General features: G+C 38.9%; 1 protein-coding gene across 1 annotated transcript in view; it reads left to right on the top strand.

Annotated features, from left to right (window-relative positions):
* The window catches only part of gfra3 (GDNF family receptor alpha 3), a 79885-nt gene that overhangs the window by 1636 nt on the left and 58673 nt on the right, over positions 1–19576 (top strand). The window lies entirely within an intron of this gene.

Genomic DNA, 19576 nt, shown 5'->3' with positions numbered 1-19576 from the left:
ACAGCCTAAACAAAAAAACACATAAACTATGGAATTGCTAATAAAATAATCGTTGAACAATTCGATCCTCCAAAGATCACAGTCATTAAGATGCTGAACAGCAGTATATTTGCAAAATACTCGGGCATTAAATTCGTTGATTATAGGTGCCCATAGTTTGTATGTGTGTAATACAAAGTGACAATGAGGGCATTTTAAGGAATCTTTCTCCCTTTGTGCTTGCAGTTCATTTGCTCTTATGGATCTCTTTAGAGCTCCAGAGTTGGGTTTTGTTTTTGGTTTTTTTTTGGTTATTGTAAAAAGGGAACCTTTATGGAACATTTATATCAAGTTTCTTATTTCTATTTAGCGTAAATGTTCTATTAAGATATAACCACTAAACCACTAAACCTTTGTTTGGACCTATGGAGTGTTTTTTAAGTGTTTCTCTTCTTTCCATTGATTGGTTTTTAATGAAGGCTATCCACCCTGATAAAGTCGTGACTGCTTTATAACGCTTCACTTCTCCCTTCATTTATAGAAATATCGTTAATTATGGGCATGGCTGGGCTGAGAAGGATTTTTAAAGATTGAAAACAACTTGATGCCGTAAATTTTTGCTCTAAATGTTTTTTAGACACACGCGGGGACACTTTTCTCAAAATCTCAAACCATATGTAAAACTGGACCCTCTTACATCATTGAATATGAAGTCTTGTACTGACATTTAGACCTGACTTTGTGGCTGTGAGCGTGGTACTGATGATGACCTTGTTCAGTTGATTCCTTTGTCTCTTTGTGTGTATTGTGTAGGGTGAGTGTGCGCCTGTGTGTGGCCACTCAAGAGCTTGTGAATGAAAAGAAAGAAAAAAAGAGGCGTCTTTACAGCGTCATAAACTCAGCTGACAGAACTTCTCTATTGTTTATTGCATCATAGCGGGTCATGGTAAAAGCCCAAAACAACCACTTTGGAGTGTTTTATGGCAGAGTTTGTGTTGAGAGTCATGTATATGTGTGAATCCAGTTTTAGCTAAAGAGCTGAAGGGGCATTTTGGTGAGGCATGGCTTTTTATTACATCTTTTATCACATACATTACACATAGTGAGTATGACTCAGTGTACAGAGTCAGATGTACTGGAGCTGGACAAAGAATAATGTGTTGATCTCTGATGCTGGGAGTGATCGTGAATAAAGAAAAGAAAAACAAGGTGTTGAATATTTCTAAATATAAAAAAATGGAGAAGACATGTAGTTTGCAGGTCCCTTGTCTGTGAGCCAAAAACCTTTCTTGTCGCCTAAGAAAAAGAACCACTGCAAATCATTTTAAGGCCTTAATATTGGATAACAGCAGTGGATAATCAATACATTCTACACATTTTTATGAAAACTATATAATCTATAATCAATATCCAGGTTAAAATACAGGTGTACTCAGGCAGAGATTTGCAATCATCAAACAAAAACTGAAATCCAAATTTCAAAGTTTTGTCTTCCTCTTTTGTGGTTGTATGTTCAGATTGTGAGTGCTCGCTAACAGCACTTCAACAGGGCACGCCCGTGTCTGGTTGCTGTTGGGGTTTTTTTTTTTTTTAAGTCTGGCCATGACAGAAAAACAAGACAAGCGCTGACGGAGCATAATGGGAAGTCACCTGACGTTGCTTAAAAGGTGGAGTCCAAGGAATGACGAATCAGTTTCAATCAGACTTTTTGTGCCAAAACTTCCCTTATTGATTCTTCAGTGTGGTATTTAATTTCAAAGCGTTTTTATTTCTTTTGATATACAAACATCCATACATGATATTAAAACTGTATGGTGGGATATGGACAAATAAAAAGTTCGGGAATGATTTGTCACTTTGTCACTTTTTCTTGACAAAAATGTTTGTCACCAGACCCCAACTGATATATCGCTCAGTGGATATTATCAGATCGATATTATATTTGTAAAGTTTATGTTTAACAGAACACAATGCAGAAAGAGATACTTAGAGTAATTTAGAATCATCAAATTAAATAATTATAATAATAATAATAATTCAATGAAGTTTAGTGTTTCAGTGCACTGATTTCATTTTTGACAGTAAAAGTTTATTATCAAACTATAAAATATCCGGCTTCCATTACATTATCGTTGTCACAAGTAGCTGATAATCATATCTGAGGGATAATTGCATCGAATAATTGCATATATACATAACATTGGCCAATAAATCAATATCAAAAGTTTTTACTCTCCAATATCGGTATCGGCATGTGCTTCAAAGAAAAATCCACTGTCAGTCTGGTTTTACCATCTATCCATGATGTTTTTTCACTGCTTCTTCTCGGTGTCACCAGTGATTCAGGCCAGTTGGAGGATGGAGAGCATTCTTTACAGTCAGAATAATATCAACACAGTTGCCAGAAAAATTATGACACTGAATGTTTCTGAGAACCACTGATATGTTACTTTTGCATGCTATTGAGTAACGAATGCACTGAAATGTATTGTTTCAACAACGGTTTGGTTAACGCGGTTAATCACTTAGTTATGGTCAGGCAGCCCTGCCTCCTAGAAATTGCGTTTATCAATGTATTCTCAGAGAACGAGTAAAATGATATTGTATGAAAATGCGTGAACAGCAGTTTGTTTAAGATAATACGAATTTGTGGCCCATGAATGACGTCATGTCCCTTAAGTAAAGTTACATAATTAAGGTAGAGTCATGGACTCCCACTTGGAAAAACAGCTATGTGTTTTGTTTTTTTTTTTGTGATCAGTTTTTCTTTATCACATGTTTTTGTGCACTATAATAATAAATCATATATACATCTCATCTCACAAATTTTGTGGGTATTGATACTCCAGAGGGAAAGTTAACCTTTTGTCTAACCCTCCCCTACTCACCCCTGGCTAGTTTGGAATGACCTATGAAGGTGTAAGTTGTAAAATTTAGAATAATAAAAAAAATACAGAAATAGGATGAAAAGATGAATAATTACAGGGAAAAAAGTATCAACGATGCCTTTGTAAAAAAAATAAATAAATAATGCTTTTCATGCCTCAACAGTGCAGGATATGTAGCAATGACTCACTAAATCTGATTTTTTTCTTTGTTTGTTTGTTTGCTTGGTTTTCAACAGCTGCCTTCAGCTTAGCAGGTGTCTCGCCAAGGTGTCACACCATCTACCATCCCCTCTGCCTACCAGTGATAAAGTCAGCTCATATACACTATGTCACTTCAGAAGCATTGATATGATGCATATGAAATGTGTAAAAGTGATATATTCCTGGTTTGCAGAAACATGCAATACCAACATATTCCTCTGGCAGCCTGGCTGCTAATATAGTTGGTGGGTTATTGCAAAAGTAAACAAACCAAAGATCCCACCAATTTCAGAGCATATCTGTGTGTTTAATTTACTCCCTGGAAACACATGTGGATATGTATTATCAAAACGTAATTTCTTCTATTTCAATTTTTCATATTTGCTGCACAGCCCCTCAGGTACCCAGTAACAGCAGATGTACTCTGTGGTTGGGAATCAGTGGATTATATCACTGCTGTAGCAGGACTAATGAAATTCCCCCACAGTGGCTTTCTGTGAGCGCCGTCCGTACTGCAGCACGGCCCGCTGTGTTCATTAGCCCTGTTAATGATTGTCCAGCTTGTAGTGACACTGTAATGTTGAGTGACAGGCTCATATATCTCCCTGTCTCTCCGCCTCAGGTTTACCCCCCTCCTCCTCCTCTCCCTCCTCTCTCTCCCTCAAGGCTTTCAGGTCGTGTCTGATTTTCCTTTTTTTTTTTTCTATCTCAATCTAAATTCCCCCTCGGATTCAGTGGCGCGTCAGAATAAATTGTTCAAGTCGTTCAATGAGGAAGTGCAGCCAACCGACGCCGGTGTGCAAACACATTTGGAGCGGCGGTGGCTGACGTCTTATCGGTGCGCAAGCAGGTGTGCGTGTTTGTGTGTATTTTTTAGGGGTGGGAGGGTGCGTGACAGGGCTCATTCTGCCTAGACGGCTCTAGTGGCTTTTTGAAGACCCATACTGATACTGATCCTTCAGAGTGGAGCTGCACAGGGAATATTTACCTCTCCTTTACGTCAAAACCCCTTAACATACAGTTTTCCCCTTTTGGTTACCCTTAAAGAGAGTGTGCTCTGACTCAGCGTGATAGCGTAAAAATACTTTCTTACAGACAAAGTTTGAACAATGTTTTTGTCTGAAGCACTTTGACTGTGTTTTTCACACTAGTTTGAAGTGGACGGGACTCTGTTATGTCACATTTTCTTTTCCACCAAAATAAGCAATTTAGCAACACAGTATCCACTTCAGTGACTGTGGCATTATTTTTTGCCCTTTTTTTACCCTTTATTCTCCATTGCACCTTTTGTATACATTTCGGATTCTTTATATTCTATTTTTTCATTTTAGATTTTCTTAATATTGCTTCTATATTAGTCTATTTACATTTAGTCTTAGTCTATTTACATTTAGTATTTTATTCCAAACCCCAAGTCATATTCCCTGTATATGAAAATGTACTTGGCAATAAAACCAGATTCTGGTAATTAAAATGCATCCAAAACCACAATCTTTTCCAAATTGTGCTTTTGTCGCCTAAACCTAACCCAGGAGTCTGAACACGAACCCAGGGGTCCTTTAACCCTTTGAAACCTGGGCCGAACGACTTTTCTTGTGCTGCCTTCAGACACCTTTCACAAGTTATTTAACCCTTTCACACCTGAGCAAATTGCCATGATTTCTTTCACAAACATGGGGAAAAAGGCAATGAGCAACCTGGCAAGAGCTGTTATGCAAATGGAAAGAAATCAGTCAAAGGCTGATGAGAAAATGACCTGGAAATTAGTTTAACAAAGGAGGAGTATTATTAGAAAATTCTCAAAAAATGGGGAAAAAAACACAAGATGAAAGTATTTTTAAATGTTTTTCATTATATATTTAAAATACAGTTACAGATTTTTTCTGCACTTGTTTTAGCAAATTCATTGTTTTGTTTTTTACTTTCCCTTTTTGTTTGTTTTCAGGTAATTTTCTTGTGCAGTTTTTACCTTTTCTTGCTAATTTTTGGGTCTTTTTTGTAAAATGTCTCATTGCTTTTTCATGTTTTTGAAAGAAACCAAACACACATCAACATATTTTTCAAAGGGTTAAATATTATATATTGCTACAATAAATGTAGCAATATAGTGTCACAATACCTGGTGTTGAGGGCCTCACTAGAGACACACAAGAATGGTTAATGGTTAACCCATTAAACAATTATTAATTAACACTGGACAAGCTCCAAAAATGATGGGTCCTACATTTTCCATAATGCATCCAGTTGCAACTTTCAGTTTAGTCTGAGACTTAACTGCGATAAGCCTGATGACATCACTGGGACATCATCGGGTCATTTTCTGTAGGTCAGGTCACATCAGAAAGTGTCAAAGTTAAACTGCAAAACATTGGATTGTTTAAGCTCGAAGACAAAGTGACTACTGGCTTGGCTAAACCGTAAACAAATGGAGCTGGCAGGCTAACTGCTAACACGCTAGCCAGTTGGACTAGCACTAATCAGTCACAGCTTCTCTCTCTTTTCTCTTCTCTTCTGTTTCGTTTACTCCTCCCTGGCATTACACACCATTCCATTCAATAAACACGATTAAAAAAGGGAAATAAAACTCTTCAAGTTTGCAAGCTCATTAGCTTAGCTTGGTCATTGATGGGACAATCAGTTTAGTTCAGCAGTTCATTCTGAAGTACCATTGACTTCCATTGACAAGTGTCTCTGCAGACCACTGCTGTTTCCTGGAACAGTCTTTACTCCAGCAGAGGATGTTATCTGTGAATCATGTCAGGATGGGAAATGAATGAAGATTTTATTGGTACCAGTGACATTATCATATGTGCTTATAGGTCAGGTTCTTTAATGTGTCTCTTAATGATTTCTTACCAGTTTTCTGTGGTTGAAAAAAGTAGTTCTACAAGAGTTTTTAAGCTTTAATGCAACTGCTTTTTACATATGAGTCTGAACACAGTGTAGAAACAGTAGAGGAAAGGCTTGCAATGTGACAACGGTGTGTAAGAGCTCCACTGTTTAACTGCTTTCTTAGCCAAAGAAAAAAAACTGCTTGGCATTAAAACCCCTATGGACTATTTGGTGCATAGTGCTTTTTATTCTTCATATTTGATCATTTTGGCTGTGCTCATGCATACGGCATAGATTTTGGCAAGATTGTGTATTTTTGTTTAATGTTGGAATTTGCAGCTCAGCTCCTAAGTCTAAAATACACTGTGTAAACGAAATTGTTACATTCAGACTTTTAAGTTAAAAAAAATGCCTTTTTAAAATGTATTTATTTATTTATTTTTTACCATGTTTGGCATATGGAGAAAATACATGCTATGGATGATATATAAACAACTTTTTTCCCATCTAAAAACATGATGACAAAAAATTGGCATTTAAAGGGTTAAGGTTATCATACCATAGTTATGTGATGGAAGTGCTGCTCAGTTGGAGGAGCCGTGGCATGCATGTGTGTAGTGTCAGAGACATGGCATTCCTGGAATTTTTTTGACCATCTTGGGTAGACTAGTGTTTCAGTGTAATGCTCTTGTTTCCACTTTTTCTTGAAATTATCATTTTACAGACATTGTGCTGCACTGTTTTCATCTTCTCTTTTTTCTGTTGCACATTTCCAACAATGTAGACGCATGAGTTTGTCATCCCTGTTTTACAACTGACAGAAAAACATGCTGGCATTGATAAAAGAAAATGATAAGCTTGAAGGCATACGATTTTGATGGAGCGGACATTTTGGAACTTTGGTTCCAGTTAAAAAGCGATTCCTAGACTCCCATCCCTAGTGAAAGACGCAGTCTGTTCATGCTGCTGCCAACTGGAAAAAGATATGGAAGAATCCACTGCCGAACCACCAGACTACGGAGCAGCTTCTTTCTCCAGACTGTGAGACTCCTTAACTCCTCCCTCAATGCCAAAAAGATGTTGTAGGATTTAGGATCAACTTTAATTTCATTACTTCTCAAACCTGTACCTTGTAGTGAATGGTAGCACACAGTAAATATGAGTCTGAAAACCCAGAAATAAGTACATATTTCAGCACTCATTGTTCCCTTGCCTCAAAGTCAATACGTTTAAGGGGAAACATAATGCTCAGCCCATTATACTTTCTTTTATCATAATAATGAAATATTACTGATTTATGTATCTGGCAAATCGTAAAAATAATGACACTGAATGTTTCAGCAAAACGATCTTTGAAAACTTCTTTCAGTTATCAGTAAAATGTTTAGTGACACAGCCTTACTTTACTTCTGATGAATGTATTTAAGCCTCAAAAATTCTAAAAGTGGTGTTCAACTGTGAAGATTATCTTGCAGAACAAAACCTCCTCAGCATTGGCCTCTAGAAAAACGGGGTACTCTTAAAGCTACAATAGTTTTCTCCTTTTAGCGCTTGTGTGCAGGTTTTTCAAACACGGGTAAACCTGCTAATTATAGGCTTTATTCCAAATGCCAGTGAACACAGCTCTCCAGCGGATGAGTCCAGAGTGCTGTCCTGTCAGCTGGCGTGTGTGTGTGGGTGTGGTGAGGGGGGGTTTGTTGGTGTGTCCGTGCAACGTCACGGACAGAAAGGAGAACAGATAAACAGTAGACAGCAGCAGGAACAGAGGAAACTTTTCAGTGGTTTCCTCTCTTTATATATATCTTATTTATTCCGTTTTTGTTTCAAACTCGGTGCGGACTAACTTGGAACAGTGTCGTAGTGCTGCTTAGGAGGAGGAAATGGAGAGTAATTAGTGACGACGGGTCATTGCATCTGGCTGGTTAAAGAGCTGAAATTACCACGTTCACCCGGTTGTTGTGTTCCATCAATGCCAATCAGAACCAAAGCGGATAAAAACCTGTCTCTACTGCAGAGTCATTTGAATGCCAATTATTCACATTCTCAATGCATTAAAAAGACAGATGTTTGTGGGTGTTAGTGTATTTTTTGTGCAGTGCGAATGAGGCTTTTGTGTGTGTGCGCCTTTGGATTTGAGAAAGCTCCTCCAGAGCCACAGAATATATATACACAGTTGTTTTCACAGGATGAGGAGCACTTAACATGACTTTCATGTGAAAAATGAATGGAATGTTCCTTTCAGTAAAATAAAAATATCAGTTGATATATTGATAAATATATTGCTCTAACTTTAGAAATTACTTTATCTGAACGTACCACCTACCTTTATAACAGATAAAACACACACGGGTGTCAGGTGGAAGAGGTGGAGGAGCATGCTGTAGGCTATCTCAGCATGCTAACACGCCTTTTACTGACTGTTCCACCGCTCTGCAGGGGAGTGTGCTTTGAACAACAGGAGTCCCTCCAGTCAGGGGGGAGAGAGTGAATGTCTTATCTGTATTGATCTCCAGTGACAGACGATGACGTCTATGAAGAGCAATGAGGCCAGAAAAATGAGCATCATAAACCTGCTTTGATGATAAGTGGAAAAAGAGGAGAGAGAGTGAGAGCGAGAGACAGAGAGAGTGAGAGAGAGAGAATTTTATTCACATAAAAATAATTTCTACATTTACAAAAGTTTCCAACAAAGAAAGTAACAGAAAAATTAAATAAGTTATATTCAGTTAACCCTTAGTGCCCACTTTACTGTTACAAACACTTGTATTGCTCTGGGCACAAAATGTGCTTTTCAAAATTTAGCTATAAAAATATTTTATATTAATATATTTTTTATTTTAAATATGCAATTTTCAGAAATTTAACCCGTTAAATGTCAGGTTTTTGTCATGATGCCACTATGCTGTTAGATGAGAAAAAAAATATGTTATTTTCTATATACAACGTGCAGAGTAGTTTCTTTTAGTATTATCACAGCCTAGGGCATGTCAATAATTAGCAGCAACATTGATTTTTATACATAATTATGTTTTGTGCTGTGTGGACAAAACACCGACAAAACTAATAAACACCGACATGACGACAACAACATGAAATAAGAACAGTGAAAATAGGTCAGTTAAATTTCCACAAGGGTCGAGGATGTTGATTTGATGTTGGTGCATTGTATGTGTGTGTGTGCGTAAGCATGTGCCTATATTCTGAACCAATTATTGTGATACATTGGAGAGAAACAAAGGAGAAAAGGAGGCAATAGATTAATTAATAAATACATAAATTGAAAGATTAAATAAATAAATACAAATGGGGGGATGAGAGAAGCATACTGCTACTACTATAATAATAATAATAATAATAATAATAATAATAATAATAATAATAATATTTTTAACTTCTGGGTTTTACTTCTTCGGTATGCAGACCATTGAATGTGCACAGCAGCGTTTCTCCTGTTGTTCCTGCACATATCACTGATTTTACATTGTGGTGATGTCACAGATTTTTAAATTGCTTTTCTCCGCTTGAGGAAAGTGTCATGTACTGCAAAGCAGGTGGACCCAAATGCAGAAGACAGCAGACAACTCAAATTCAAACCGATCTTTATTCCAGGTCTGAACAGAAAAAAAACCCCCAGAATATCACACAACCAAATCAAGGATCCAACAAAGACTGAACCTAAAACCAGGACTTAAATACAAACTAGACTGACGAGGGGATGAAGTGCAGTTGAAGAAAAAGAGCAAAGAAGCTCAGGTGAGGAGAATAAGGTGACAAGGGAGAAGAACAGGCAGCAAGCTGATTGGCTGGGAGAAACTGAGGAGCAGGAAGAAACTAACAAGGCTAGAAAGCAGGCGGAAAACAAAGGCAGGAAGTGACACAAGACATGACACATGTCAAGAAATAACCAACAAAATAAAACAGGAAACAGACTGAGCATGATGAAGATGTGACACAAGTAAAAACACAAACAGAAAACCCTAAAACAAAGTCCAAACCCCCCCACAATATTAACAAAATCCAGAATAATGACAGAAAGTTTTACAAGTATCAAACCACCAGAATTCAGAATAAAAAGAGATAATTGATTTTGTTTGCAGTGGAGATGTCCTGTCAACAGTTTTACAGATGTTTCTTTTACAATGGTGGTCTAACATGCTTTAATTGGGCTGCAGGGGATTTTCTCGCCGCAGAACAACGAGGAGTCACGCATTTGCATCCACCCTTTTTTTTTTTTTTTTTTTCTAAATTTTTGCACATTGTTCTCAAATTTTCGCAAAAAAACTTTTTAAACATGGGAAAGTAGGAAAAATTGATTTATCAGTAGGTAAATGTGTCTTAGAACCATGGAAACAGATTAAGCATATGAGTGTTGAAATAACATTACAGTCATTGCAGAGGCCATTTCAAGCTTTTTTTCCTGCATTTCTGGAGGCTTTTAAGAGCGCATTTCTGCACACAGGGTTGTTATCGGAGCTTCAACAGCACAGAGCTGAAATATTGTTCAAAACTCTCTTTTTCCATCGTCTAGTGTGCTCTCTGTTATTGCACATCCAATGTTTTCTTTTGTTTGAGGTTTGACTGGTGTTCTTTTAATACAATTAACTCTTTTAAACCCAAGCAAATTGACTTAGTTTCTTTCAAAAACATTGATGTCATTTAGTGGACAAGATATGACCTGGAAAAGTGCTAAAGATTATAAGAAGTTTGTGACATAATTTCAGATTTGTAACTGTGAGAATTATACATATGGTTTTTCCCCAAAATGAATTTCCCTAGCTTTTATCAAATCAGTTTTTCATATCTACTAATTTATGTGGAACATTTCTTAAAACAGTGTTGTTGCTCCACATTTTTTAATTACGTCATCTTGTTGCCCCCGCTTCCTCTGCAGTGACACCTGACTGGTGAAGTAGTGCCACCTACTGCTCATCTCAGTGACCCAAGTCCCAATATTGAGTGCATACATTTGTATTTTCTTCTGCTTATTTTTTGAAAATGTTGTCATATTTACATTTGCTACATTTGGATGGACCCTGACTTACAAAAGAAAAAGAGACAGAGAGAGAGACACACAGAGAGAGCGAGACACAGAGAGAGAGAGAGAGAGAGAGACACACAGAGAGAGAGAGACAGAGAGAGAGAGAGAGAGAGAGACAGAGAGAGAGAGAGACACAGAGAGAGAGACACACAGAGAGAGAGAGAGAGAGAGAGAGAGAGAGACAGAGAGAGAGAGAGAGACAGAGAGAGAGAGAGAGAGAGAGAGAGAGAGAGAGACAGAGAGAGAGACAGAGAGAGAGAGAGAGACAGAGAGAGAGAGAGAGAGATTGTATTTTCTCTTATTTCTTCTTTTTTACAATTGATTGGTGATTACTCTTTGTACATCTATTATTGTGGATGTGTTTTGATGCTTTGGCAACTTTGTTCTTGGCGCTTACATGCCAATAAAGCACTTTAAATTGAAATTGAATTGAACTGAGAGAGAGTGAGAGAGAGAGAGAGAGAGAGAGAGAGATGAAGAGGATTAGAAGTGTGTGTGAGGTGCATGAACTTGGTGAAAGAAGTGAGGAAATCCATCATCCTTCTTCTGTCACATTTAATGAAAAATGAGTAACTTACCTGGCCTCCATCCACCTGGATCCATCTGATCTGGTTGCGGAGGTGTGTGTGCATGTGTGTGTGTGCGTGTGAGATAGCGTTCTTCTCAAAGGGAATGGTGTATCCAAGGGGGTAGTTTGGAGGTCTTCTGTGTGTTTTGTTGATAACCGGGATTTGGAACTCAAACACAGGGGCGGCAGATGGTGTGTTGGCTTCTGCTTTCATGGCTGTGTGTGTGTGTGTGTGTGTGTGTGTCAAGTGTGCGAAGGCGTTAGATTGAGTGCTGCTGCATGTGTGTGTTGGTGTGTCCTTACTCAAACTCAGTGTCGGACACGAGTCAGTGGTCCCTGAAGGTACCGCTGCTCTCTGTGGTCAGAGCCAGGGCTGATCCCAGGTCAGCCGCGGCCTGACCTCAGGCCCATCTGCTATCATGATGACAGATGTGTCAGAGACTGGCTTTGGATCTGTGGCTGCGCCCACAATCCCCTGTTAGTCTCTGTGACAGACTGCCCTCCCTGTTGGCAGGAGCTCCTCTGTCAGATATTTAGTTTGGTTTCTCAAACCCTAAATATGTTTGGAAACACTCTAAATCTAATGTGTTTTCTCCTCTCTACTTTCTGCCTGACAGCATGAGGAGGAAACACTAAACTATATGATAGAGAGGGTTGTCCATAGGCAGTTAATACTCATTTTCAAAGACACATCAGCACGAAATCAGTCAGAAGTTGACTAATGAGTGACTTTGTCCCGGCAAAGCTGTCCTATAAGCTTCGTGTGTGTGTGTGTGTGTGTGTGTGTGTGTGTGTGTGTGTGTGTGTGTGTGTTTGTTGGCTGTTTCTTAAACACTATTTGTACTTATACTTAAGAAAAGAATTGCATAACCTAATGCAGTTGTTTCAGCAGACTGTGATCATGTCAGTTATGCACTTCAGGCAGTCAACTGTCACATGACTGTCCGTTCTTATTCCCGTTCTTAAGTTGTCAAATAACGCCTTTTGTCAGTAGGCAGGTTTCAATTAACCTCTTAAATTGCACAAATTGTAGGTGCGATTACTGGTATCTTTTTCTGACTTTCTGATTTTTAAAAAATCTTTTTCTGATTCGAAAAAGCTATATTTCGCAAAACTGCAATGTAACACTTTTTTGCCTTTTCTAGATGACATGATGCTATGGCTATGTGCTTGTCAGTGGTAACTGGCTCCCTCATAATGCAGCAGGTGCTACAAGAGGTGTTTTTGCATCACATAACTCTTAAAAAGCTGAGCAGATCATCATTTTGAATCCACAATTTCTCTGTGAAACCTCCCAGAAATCCCTCATACGTGGCTGCTCCCACATCCCACGTGGCTCACCCTTCCATTATCGCTCCATAACACCCCTATGTCGCCTTCGACTTGAAATAATGATGTCTAGTGTGATGGCTGCAATAGAAATAAACCTGCTAATGTTTTGAACATCCATCATCATGCTTCTTGGAATGTTACCGCCAAAGGAGAAGTCACAGAACATCATTCAATTGAAATGCAGTCATCTCGCAATTGTGTTTTAGCGCCATTTCAAAAATATTGCTTAAGTTTTGCATAAATCTGTAATGGAAACCCGCCTTGTGATTTTGGCAGAAGATACTGACACCAAAAGCCAAAAGGTCAGTGGATGGGTCCAACAAACCCCTCACTTTTGCCTGGGCCTAGTGTATGAATGTATGAATGTATAAATTAAAATGCCAAGCAGTGATGTTTTTTTCTAAACTTAACATCCTTATCTTGCCTAAAACTGACCATGCTGACATCCCGGTGTTGGTTGCCATGCACTTTTGTTGCCCAATTCTAACCATGGTCTTTTATTGACATCCCCGTTAGTTGCTTCATCCCAGATTGTAATAGTGAACGCAGGATAATACATAGAGTGTGATATGTATAGACATGGAAGTCAACTGACAAAGCAGTGATATGTGACATTTTGGCTGCACTCAGTTGTTCTGAGAAGCTACAACAAAGTTGTTGTGTTTGTTGGATAATCTGCTCTGAAAAGGAAGAGATTTGGGACATTCCTCTGAAGCTAATGGACACCATATAATCACAACTTTGTATGTTGCAACTTTGTTCTATGTCATTCACCAGCTCTCTGTCATTTCTTGTAAACTCCACTGTAACTTTGTAAATGCAAAGCAACTTTAAACAGGAGCACATAGGAATGTGCTTTTGTTGAATCACGGTAGCAGAATCCTGCAGCGTAAACAGCTGAGGCAAAGGGATACTTGAAATGTCATAAGTAGATGCTGAAGGTCACTGATAGAGCAGCAGCATGTGACGGGTTGGGATGATAATGTGTTGGCATTGCTGGTTTAAATATGTATGCCCAAAAGGAAAGCCCACATTTCTGAATAAGACTAAAGAAACACACCTGCTTTTACACATTATGCAAGATTTGGAAATCAGGAGGTTTTTAGATATGCACAAATAATTGCAACACCGATCTTTTCAAGAGCGTGGTTGAAGGAGTGAAAAAGGGAGGCTGTGGTTGTACGGTCCAACAAGTATGCCATCAGAATTTTTTTCAAAGATGCAAACTCATGAAAAGCTCCAGCTGCTCTACCTTTCCATATTTTGATGTGATTAACGACATTTTCGGGCACATTATTCAGAGTAAAATAGTTAAATATAGCGTAGGTCAATCTAATATAAACAAATGTCTATCAGAATTGCCTACCACCTGTCTAAATAGAGTTAAAGGTAGCTTAGGTCATTCGGTCAGGTATAAATGTCTATTAAAATAGCCTACCACCAATATAAATAGAGCTATATTATGAGAGGGTCATTATGTCAGGTACAAATGTTTGTCAGGGAAAAATATCCATGGAAATGGCCTACCACCTGTATAAATAGAGTTAAATGCAGAGTAGGTCAATCTGATAGGTACAAATGTATGACATATTAGCCTAAAACCTATATACAGTACATAGAGTGGGAGGAATAGATTCAGTGAGTGGAGTTGAACACAACCCACCCACCTGTCAGAAGACGTTTGACCCTTTATCTTATCTTTTTTCTTTTCTTAACTTTACTTTTTTTAGTCAGCGAGCAGTGGCAAGCTTTGCCAACATGATTTTCGAGTATCAACTCAGGACAGTTGGCATCCTGTTGAGTCTCCAGTGTATGGGTTCATAATTGTTAACGGAGCGTTACAGTCTGTCTCAAAGCTTGACATCACAATACCCCAACTTCTATAATACAAAGGGACACGGCAGGAGTTCCTTTGCAAAATGCAAAAAAAAATAAATAAAAATGGGAGGCATTTATCACTGTCTCAGACCTTTGCAACCATTTAGACATTATCCATTATTTTGCTCTCTGATCACAATTACGCTAATTATAGCTCCTAGATTACCTCAGTTTTTCATAAACAGGGAAGTGAAGGAAGTGAGAATGTAGAGGCTTAGTGAATTAGAGCCTCTGAGTGTCTGTGAAATGTGATTAGAAATTTGCAGGTGACACACTGACTTTTGTACACATTATTCCGGTTCATTTTGGAGGCGGAGGAGTGCTAGGTTTCTGGCAGAGAGGGGAACCGGAGCTCAGCTCATATCACTGATTTTCTTCACACTGCTCCACATGCTCTTGCTCCCACATTTTTTTTATTATTTGATTGGTTGACCTACCCTGGTGCTGCAGAACTAATTTTACCAATATGATGCTGAAGTAAGATGAAGTTTTTGCTCTGTTAAAAGGTCACTCAGACTCCAATTATTGGCTCTCAACTTAAGCTTTGACTAAGGAAGCCCAGAATAGGGAGCCAAAGTCCATGCAACAACCCTTAGATGTCCTCTAATCACAGGCTGCAAACACACAGTCTGTCTTCACTCTGTCTTCACTCTGTTTTCAGCATTAACCTCTTAAAACTCTGCAATCAGCCATATTTGGACCCTTTAAAACTTGCATCACTGGTGCAAGGCCTTGGATTTCCAATAAGGTTAGAGCGTCCCAGCCTGTTCTCATCCCAAGTTTTCTCACTTTGCTACTTTGTCAGTGTACTTTGTCTACATAATATGCCCTAGATATTCCCGTGTCTCCTGTTGACATTGCAGGATGTTGCAGCCAATGCCAGGATATCAACAAAAGCACATGGTTAAGCAACAAAAGCACATGGCAGCCAATGCTAGGACATCAACAAAAGCCCATGCTCAAGATTTCAATACAATGACACAAGTGGTTAGGGTTAAGCAATGCAAGCTGGTGGTTAGTTGGTTAGGAAAAAAACAGTGGTTTTACTCTACATTCATATAGAAAGCAAACACTGTTTTAGGTAACCTTGTGCTCCTTATATCATGTCGAACCTATTAACCTGACACTGTGTGGCGGCATGTCACAAAACACGGCAGGTTCTGTCCAGTTTCATTTCAAACGGATGCCAACCGGCGGCATATTATACTGAAAATGGATGAATGGACAACTCCAGTTCTCAAGTGATAAAAAGCAGTTTACAAGATGAAATAAAAATGTGTCCTTGATCCTGCTACATCTTTGGAGTTGACATGTTGCTGCTGATGGCATCATACAATTCCTGCAGTTGTTTTTTTTTTGTGTCCTGTCGGCTCTGAACAAGGTCTGCCCATCCAGGGCAACAGCTTGATCAGGGATGTTCGGGGTTTGAAAAAAACCTTTCTAGTTTTTGTTTGAATTTGTATGTTAATTCAGCTTTACAATATAGTGAAATACTCAAGACAATTGTACTAGCTTTCTGGTGATGTACTGATTTTCTCAGTCTCCAAAAGTTGACGCCATCCATATAAAACAGGCATAGCATTTCAGTAAGAATCCATAGGACTATGTCAATAGTTTGTCGTTTCGATGGTAGCACTCCATAGAGCTCTATTTTCCAGCAAACACTCTGTCACTACTTCTCTACAGAGTTTTTTCTAGGATGTTCAGTGTCAGTTTGAGTTTTTATTTTTTGTCTTTCCATTCAGCTGTGGTCGCCATCACTTCTCATTCTTCCCAACTACTAACTCCTCTCTTTGTTCCAAACCAACCCGAAATGTGAAACGCATCACTTCCACTTCACCATAGTGGTGGGAATACTTTCACCCAGGGAAACACTTCTTTACCCTGTTTCTTCAGCACAGCGAGCTCTGAGTGTGTCTGTGGAGACTGTCAGAGGAAGATATTTGTTCGGAGAGACGGATCAGAGCTGATAGCAGCTAGTATACTCTGACCAGGTGAGGCTGTGAGACTGTGCAGCTGTAATAATAGAAGTGGAATCACACTGTGGATTAGCTGCAGTAGTGCTTTGTGCTGTAAACTAATCCGGCTGCTTTCACATTAAATCCAACCCTGTGGCACACCGTGTAATGTACACTGTAAAGGCTGGGAGGAGACGCTGCTGCTTGTTTATTGTAATGATATTAGCACCTCAGAATTTATGTGGCAATAATTTATTGTTGCTGAAGTGCATCATTATAAGATGATGAGCTGGTCTTTGAGCTGCAACCTCTGATAGGCAGAGGCGGTTGTTATTACTTTAGGCTCTGGGGTTGCGGGCATTTTGGACGCCCCTTTGTCCGTTTACAATATGCCATGGCAACATGAATTGAAACCCCCCATCAATAGACCGTGCCAAATAGTGAGGAGTGCCCTCCTCACACAGTAAACTGAATATAAAACTCATAAAATATTAAGCATGATGTCAACAATAAATCAAGACAAAGGTAGGTTATCAGCCAAATACGCTCAGTGGAAACATGTCCGATTTATTGCAAATTTTTTTTTACATACGAATAAGATGGTCTTCCGCACAATTCAAAAAAGCCACATTTCACTAAAGGGCAATGGAAACACTGTTTTGCCTTTTATAGGTCACATGATGCTATGGCTATGTGGTTGTCAGAGGTAACTGGCTCCCTCATGATGCAGCAGGCGCTACAAGAGGTGTTATTGCATGACATAACTCTTTATAAGTTGAGTGGATCATCTGGAAGTTTTAAATCCACAATTACTCTGTGAAATCGTGGACTATCACCTCCCAGAAATCCCTCATACATAGCCGCTCCCAAGAGCGTTATTGCCCACATAACACGCCTATGTTGCCTTTGATTGGAAATAATGACATCTGGTGCGGTGGCTGCTATAGAAATAAACCTAAGTCTCTCCAAAATAAAATTAATGCAAGAGCTTGCTCCACTCAAGTAAAAGGAATGTAGTGCAATCTACATTTAGCAATCCAACAGCAAAACAAATAAAACATTTTAAAATTTAAGTCAGTTTTCTCTTACATAAATAATTATAACTAGTACTTTCTTTCTGCATCAAAATAGTCCAGCCTTAACTGGGCCTTAAGGCATATCGCTGCCTGCTGATATGAGTGCTGTATTTTCATATTTATAAGCACATACTCCTCTCATTTATGAAGTTATACAAATATTTGAAAATAAAATGCATTGCATCAGCAACTGATGGCATTCTGTCCAGAGACGCAGTCAGGGGGCTTTTGTTTTGAAAGAGAAGCAAGGAAGTTGAGGTAAAACAAACATCTTTGTATTTCCTCATCTCTGTGACAGAGAGAGACTTTAAACCACAGTATAAAGTGGTATAGAGTCAACAAACGAGAGTGTCGCGTAAAAAAACGGCGAGCCACCATTTCTCTAGATGTGCTGCAGCTGACACGCAGCTCAGACGTGCCTGACAAGCGCTGCTCAGGCAAGCAGTATGTACGCTGTAGCTTGATACACGATCGCCGAAACAAAAAACAACATGCCCGGCACTGGTCACGCTCTCATTAGGCGCTATGTGAAACAGAGTGACGACAGACATTACGTGAATCGACGTATTCACGTAATTGATAACGACGATTACGTCGATTAAGTCGATGCGTCGCCCCAGCCCCAATCACAATGTTATCAGAAGTTGCATAACATCATGAGAGAAGTTGCATTACATCACTTAATCAAAACACAGTCATCTCACTGTTTTATTGAAAATTTCAGTTAAATTTTGCGCTAATCTGCAATGGAAACCCACCTAATGACAGTTTGCTACATTGTGCACCACTTTGCACTGGGTGAAGGATAGGACCCCACCTATCTCCTACTGGGGCTTCTCCTCCAATTGAGGGCACTGCTCCTTCTTTTTACTCTGTTTTAGCACAAGTCCTTCACAGTAGCAGAGAGGTCTTATAGCAGCTCATGGTCTCATCCGGTTGCCTGCTGCACCATATTATTTGAGAAATTACAAAACATTAATTATTTTTTTTCTACTCTATAGTGCGCTGATCATCATAGCTATTCATGACAATCCTATGTGTTTTTGCAGGCCCTATATGGTTCATGTTGGTGGTGCAAATACATAATACTTTAATTTGTAAGATGTATATATTTAATCCTGGTTTTACACTTATCACATGTGAGGGCTGGTACTTGGTCGGAGGCAAGAGTAAGCCCCGGTAAGCCTGTTCATTAAGGCTCCACTGCTGATAGGTGAAGTAGCCTCAGGTGATATTGTATTGACCTTTGAATCACTCTTCATGCCTTAGGGTATCTATCGATTGATTTGTTTATATGTGATTGATTTGATTATGTGTGTTATCATCTGCCCTTCACACATAATATATCAGAGTGCTGAAAGAATCACAGAAAAACTTCTGTATAATTTTCAAAATTTTATGCCTCCACCCGGGCAATAGCCCTGGCCAGAGGCCTTACCTTTTGAGGTTGTCTGTTGACCGTCTGCCTCATTCTCGTGAATGTCATATCTCAAGAACGCCTTCAGGGAATGTTGTCAAATTTTGCACAAATGCCTACTTGGACTAAAAGATGAAGTGATTAGACTTTGGTGGTTAAAGGTCAGGGTCGTTGTGACCTTATCTCTTTTTGTGAACCCGATACCTTAAGTACACCTTAAGAGAATTTGATTAAATTTGGCACAAACGCCCACTTGAACTCAACAATGAATTGATTCGATTTTGGTGGTCAGAGATCATAGGACACATGTGGCCTTGTGTCCGTCTTTGTGAATGCAACATCTCAAGATTTGCTTGAAGAAATGTGTTCAGATTTTGCATAAACACCCACTTGAACCCAACATTGAACT

Source organism: Plectropomus leopardus, chromosome 8 (genome assembly GCF_026936395.1).
Source record: "Plectropomus leopardus strain MGB_pleo_1.0 chromosome 8, ASM2693639v1, whole genome shotgun sequence".
NCBI lineage: Eukaryota > Metazoa > Chordata > Actinopteri > Perciformes > Serranidae > Plectropomus > Plectropomus leopardus.
The sequence above is the reverse complement of the archived record's forward strand: the minus strand, read 5'-3'. Positions and strand labels throughout refer to the sequence as shown.